General features: G+C 37.8%; 1 protein-coding gene across 2 annotated transcripts in view; it reads left to right on the forward strand.

The window, feature by feature from the left end:
* NKAIN2 (sodium/potassium transporting ATPase interacting 2) overlaps positions 1-6,743 on the forward strand; it is an 817,962-nt gene that overhangs the window by 447,871 nt on the left and 363,348 nt on the right. The window lies entirely within an intron of this gene.

Consider the following 6,743-nt stretch of genomic DNA (forward strand, 5'->3'; position numbering starts at 1 on the left):
TTGAATTTTAATCCTAACCTCCAAAGAACTTGCAACCCCTCCCAGCTTGGTATCATTAGCAAACTTTATAAGTGTACTCTCATGCCATTATCTAAGTCATTGATGAAGATATTGAACAGAACCGGACACAGAACTGATCCCTGCAGGACTCTCTCAATATACTCTTTCAGCTTGACTGTGAACCACTGATAACTACCGTCTGGGAACAGTTTTCCAACCAGTTTTTTTATTTCTTTTATAGATTGGCATTATATTTGCCCTTTTCCCGTTTGGAATCTCTCCCATCTTCCATGACTTGTCAAAGATAATCTCTAATAACTCAGATATTGCCTCAGTCAACTCCTTAAGCATTCTAGGATCTATTTCATCAGACCCTGGTGACTTGAAGACCTCTAACTTATCTAAGTAATTGAACTTGTTCTTTCCCTATTTTAGCTTCTGATCCTACCTCATTTTCACTGGCAATCACTATGTTAAAGTCCAATCACTACTTTTCTTTTTGGTGAAAACCGAAGCAAAAACGTCATTTAGCACTTCTGCCGTTACCATATTTTCTGTTATTATTCCCTGCTCCCTTCCCCCATTGAGTAATGGGTCAAACCTGTCCTTGATCTTCCTCTTGCTTCTGATGTATTTGTAGAATGTTTCTTGTTACCCTTTGTCTCTAGCTAGTTTGATCTCATTTTGTGCCTTGGCCTTTTAGTTTTATCTCTACATACTTGTGTTATTTGTTATATTCATCCTTTGGAATTTGTCCTAGTTTCCATTCTTGGGTAAGCCAATTGTGTGTCTTGCCATGCTTCCTATCTCTCTACTCATTGACCTAGTTTGCTTTGTGCCCTTAATAATGTCTCTTTGAAGTCCAATCCATGAAAACTTACTTATGTAAATGTGTTTCCTGAAAAACCCTGAGAAATTAAAAAACCTCAAGAACAAATACAGCTGGCCTGCAAAATTATTTGGGAGTATTTTTTATTTGCTTGTTTTTGCTTTGCTTTTCTAACTGGTGAATCACTCTGACAACCCATAAACTCCTTCTTCTGCTCCATTAGAGCAGAGAGAACACAGATATGATAATCCTCTTAGACTGAATGTTGTACACTTTAGTGGTGAGTGTTAAATGCTGCATTTCAAGGGGATTAGCACAGTGAAACTTCACTGAAAGAGTGAATGTTCTATATGTGCATGGAAAGAATTCAGGGCTTCATTTTGATCTACTGCACTAGTGTAATGTCACTATAAAGCTCAATGAATAATAGTGTATTGGTTTAATCAATATCTGTTTTTAACCAATTTTATTATTCTAGTGCAAACCTTTCTGTGTGCACCATTAATTCGGTTTACCACTTGCTTATACTGCCTTGTCTGGACTTGGTGTGTAGACTAAGAGCAACCTGAGTTTATTTGTATAAAGATTATCATACGGTATATATGGGAGAGAGGAAAGTTTCAAGTAGTTTCAATGGACTATTTCCTCCAGGTGAAGATTTGTGCTAATCATCAATTACAATCACCATAAGGCAGTAACATATATAAATTCAAGTAAATGGAAAGGGTATATTATTGTAGGGGAAATCACTGCTCAGAAGATTCAGTGTTTGAACCAACCCCAGTCACTTGTTCATTTTAATCATTTCAATGCCATTAGTCCAGTTCATGAAACTTGCTTACAAAATCTTTGAATAAGAAAACAAAACTAAGGGAAATCTTATGTTTACTGTCCACATTTATTGCAGTGAAAATGGGTGATCACTTTTTCTAATACTTTAGGCATTCTACCTCTTTATTTACTTTATTGAATGCAATGTGATTAAAAGGTTATGCTTGAAATTATAAATGAAAATTGATTATTAGTGTGGTTTATTTACTTAAGTTATTCTCTCCCCACTCCCATCTAGCCAGTTTATGATCTAAGTAATGCAGTTGCCTAACTCTCCTGCAACCCACATAGGAATAAAAAGGCAAATATCTTACTGTAATACTTTATCTAATCAATACATGATTTAAAGAAGAATGTGGAAAGAGGAAAGTGCAGTTCTTGTCTGGTTTTTGACATGTAGCACTCAAACTAATCAGAAAGCTACTGGAAAAAATTAATTTATGGGCAATTTATATTTTATTTATTTTCCCCACCTTTTTTCATTTATAAATGAAATCGCTAATGCCCAGGCAGGAGACTAAATTGAAATAAATACAAACAAAAACCCATATCCATGATTAAATATCCCTGAGTGTTGGACAGCTCCATGAATCTGAAACTCTAAATTAATGAGGTTTGTTAGGATTTCCTTTTCCCTCCTCACCAAGACAGTTACTCTGTATAGAAATACTGTCCTTCATTCATTGCTCTGCAAGAGATGGGCTACTTTATTTTTAAGATGGTTGAGAGACTTTCATTGAACACAATTGTACATAGTTTGAAATACAATTGTACATAATTTGTAAAAGAATGGCCAATGGGCTGATGTCATTGAATAGGTTGTGCTTGCTTACACTGGCGGAGAATATGGCCTTATAGTAATTATTTTGAAAGCTAGAACCAGTCTGGTTTCATTAAATTTCAGTAATTAGTCCCAATACTGCATCTGTTTAAAATTTTTTTTTTTTTTTGTGGGGCGGAGAAGTGGGAACTTATATGATTATCCATTATGTCCCATTTTGTAGTTGCTGCCTTTCTTTCTTTAGTGATATGTCATTATGGACAAAGAAATGCAGCCAGTTGCATGAAACCTGTTGATGTCTGGTGCAGCCTAGGAGCGAAGGGCTTAGAATGATAACTTGGTCAGCCCACATGCAGAATGATTGTTGAAACGTATAAAAGATCCTTCCTCTAACAAGTCCTTTTTTAAAAAAATATTTCTAGCAGCCCTCAGAATATAGCACTACAAACAGTTCCTATAACTGAATGTAAGAGAAATCTCTGATTATTATTATCTCCATTGTAATGCAGAAAAGTATAACTATCAAAGGCAGAATTCACAAAACACTGAAGTTGAGAATACGTTTTGCCTTGACAGTAAATGCACAGCTAAAATGGTAGGTAATACATTTAAAATACATATAAAGCTATAAGGAGAGAATCCTAGCAAATCACAATAGTTTTACTCATGCACATATCATTTTTCATTATTTGAAAAGAGAAGACAAAATGATGACTAATTAGATAAGGAATTTAACAGTATAATATTGTCATACCTTTATTTAGCCATCACATGAAAAGCCATTAAAAAGTACATTTATGACATTTGGCTTAGAATAGATTACCTCACGGCTTTGTTGCAGCTATGCAGTACAAAATGTATTTATGATGGCAGAAGATAAAACGACTCACCCTCTGCTGATTTGGGCTATAACATTTAAAAGCTGCTGTGTTTGGAAGAACTGCCTACATCTTAGCTACAATTGTTAATCATTTATTGAAATGCTAGAAATCTTCTTGACATATGCAAAAATAAGAAGAGTAAAACATTTGCAGATTAATACTGCAATAATTAAAAAACCCTCTAAATATTGTTAGAGGTCTGATTTGATATTTAATATCAACAAATCTACTTTGCATGGGATGTAAGGATTTAGGACCTTAGTCAAAAATAATGTGGTGATAAAAATGCACAGTATTGCAAAGTCCTTTGCAGTTCAATTCATGAATACATTTCCATGTAGATGAAATATTATGTGACTTTTCACTCACAGATTAGTGCTCCTAAAAGTGCTGTGATTTTTTTTTACTAAGGATGATATCCTATAGATAACTCTAGGGCTTAATCACCAAGTTCAAAAAAGCCCCAGAGTATCCAGTATATTATTATTCAATCTCTTCATTAAGAAGCTCTCTACTAGGTGACAATTCTTGCGTATTTCTTAATTGGTTGCATAAGACAGCTTTCTCAGTAACTCAAGTAATGTTGGTTTTATTGGGTTTTTTTTTCAGATTACTTAAGAAAGTAGTCTTACTGAGTCATGCTGGGTGGTGGTGGTGCTGGAGGCTTACAGTAACCTAACTTAAAATCTCCTACCTAGTCCACCTATTATTATTATTTTTTTTTTTACAGACCAACATTTCCTTTATCTCAGTAGGGTTGCCAGTTTTGAATGGGCATATTCCTGGGGGGTTTCATCACATGATATAATCTTTAATTCAAGATTAATCTTTTAATTCATGGACAGTCCAGGACAATCCTGGAGGCTTGGCAACTCTACAGGAAGGAAAGCTCTGGAAGCTACTTTCTTGCTTTTCCTAGGGAAAGTGTAATGTTCTCTCTCCAGGGGCTAGGTAAAACCTTGCTGCTCCAAGAAAACAGAAACAGCTCAGAGTGGTTCTAATCTGCATAGCAGCTATATAAAAAGAAATGCACTAAGTCAACAGATCTGCTCCCTTTGTGCAAATAGAGAGACCTCTGCTGACTTTTCCAATAAAAATATTTGTATTTTTTTACTGCCTTTATATTTCAAAGGCAACATAAATGTGAACGAATGAACATGACTCTCTCTAGTCTTTCTTGCATATCATCAAGAGACTTATTTACTAAAGTACACTTGTGCAAACTTTTTAAGGCAATTCAAAGATGTCACTGAATACATAATCTGAAGATATTGGGAGTCAGACATTGCAATGGTAGACATGATTTGTCCCTCAAAACCATTGTTACCAGCGATGATGGTGAAGGAGAGCCCACGCAGACTTTCAGATCGTAGGTTGAATTTTCATGGGAGGCTCTTTTTTTTTTTTTTTAAACTTGTAAACTGATAGCTTCTAATCTAGAAATAATTGAGACAATACAAATGGAACCCTGCTTTGCTATTTTAGTGTCCCTTTTCACAGTAGAACGACACTTCAAGATCTGTACTTGCAGTAGATTTCTCCACTTTTCAGATGCTACTAACTACTCTGCTAGCCTGACTTGATTCATTTATTATGATTGAAATCCTCCTTGTGTTAGGAATTCTGACCTGAAACTCCTGAAGCTGCACATGAGTAGTCCCACTGGGTTAAATTGGACTACTTGTACACAAAAAACCACTTTTGCCAAAGTCTCTAATTACCTTTTCCTAACAAAGCTCAGAATCAGTACTCCATTCTCATCCTCTTTGATGTATTATTCATCATCTTCAATCAACCATACTATTCTTCCTGAAATCTTTTCCTCCCTTAGCTTCAGTGATTCTGTCCTCTCCTGGATCTCCTCTGACCTCTCTAATTGCTCCTTCAACATGTCATTCGGAGGATCCTCCTCATCAGCTCTCCAACTTTCTGGTAGGGTTCCACAGGGCTCCGCCCTTGGTCCCTTTCTCTTGTCTCTCTCTGTAACTCATCTCATCTGCAAATACAAATTACACTACTATCTCTGTGCCCAACAACTGTGAGCTACCTACCTCCTTGTGTCTAAACTAACATCTTGACCTGTCTCTCTGACCTTTCCTTGTGGCTCTCTACAAGGAGGCAGTGCTGTAAGGAGTAGGACCTGAACATTTTTCTAGCCAATAGTTTTGACCATGTTCCCTCTCTTTTTGCATCCCTCCACTGGCTCTCCCTTCTCTACTGCATCAAACATAAATTGCTTGTGTTTATCTGAAGGGCCCTTTCCAGTTCTCCTCCCTGTCTATAGTCTCCAAGTTGCTATTAATCTGTTGGTGTTCTTCCCTAATCAACTCCTGGTGTTAGCCTCCGTTACCCATTTTGTAATAAATATTCAAAGCAGTTTCTTTGTACTTTCTCCTGTGCGGCCCTACATACGTGGGAAGCCCTTTAGATAAAGATTCGCAAAACCGCCTCATGCTCCCTTCTCAAAACTGTATTGCCATGATGCTTACAGAAAACTTCTCAATGGTTAGGCTGCTGGAGTGTTGAGACCACTGCCTATCATGTGGACCTTTGTTGTCATTGTTTGCTTTATTCCCCTCCATATCTGTGTCCACCCTTATAGAATCATAGAATATCAGGGTTGGAAGGGACCTCAGGAGGTCATCTAGTCCAGCCCCCTGCTCAAAGCAGGGCCAATCCCCAACTAAATCATCCCAGCTAGGTCTTTGTCAAGCCTGACCTTTAAACACTCCTAAGGAAGGAGATTCCACCACCTCCCTAAGTAACCCATTCTAGTGCTTCACCACCCTCCTAGTGAAAACATTTTTCCGAATATCCAACCTAAACATCCCCCACTGCAACTTGAGACCATTATCCCTTGTTCTGTCATCAGCTACCACTGAGAACAGTCTACATCCATCCTCTTTGGAACCCCCTTTCAGGTAGTTGAAAGCAGCTATCAAATCCCCCCTCATTCTTTTCTTCTGCAAACTAAACAATCCCAGTTCCCTCAGTCTGTCCTCATAAGTCATTGGGGGCTCCTATAAGTCAGCCCCCAATCATTTTTGTTGCCCTCTGCTGGACTCTTTCCAATTTTTCCACATCCTTCCTGTAGTGTAGGGCCCAAAACTGGACACAGTACTCCAGATGAGACCTCACCAATGCCGAGTAGAGGGGAATGATCATGTCCCTCGATCTGCTGGCAGTGCTCCTATTTATAAAGCCCATAATGCCGTTAGTCTTCTTAGCAAGGTTGACTGATATCCAGCTTCTCGTCCACTGTAACCCCTAGGTCCTTTTCTGCAGAACTGCTGCCTAGCCATTTGGTCCCGTCTATAGCAGTGCATGGGAGGCTTCTGTCCTAACTGCAGGACTCTGCATTTGTCCTTTTTGAACCTCATCAGATTACTTTTGGCCCAGTCCTCTAATTTGTCTAGGTCCT

Source organism: Gopherus evgoodei, chromosome 3, assembly GCF_007399415.2.
Source record: "Gopherus evgoodei ecotype Sinaloan lineage chromosome 3, rGopEvg1_v1.p, whole genome shotgun sequence".
Lineage (NCBI taxonomy): Eukaryota > Metazoa > Chordata > Testudines > Testudinidae > Gopherus > Gopherus evgoodei.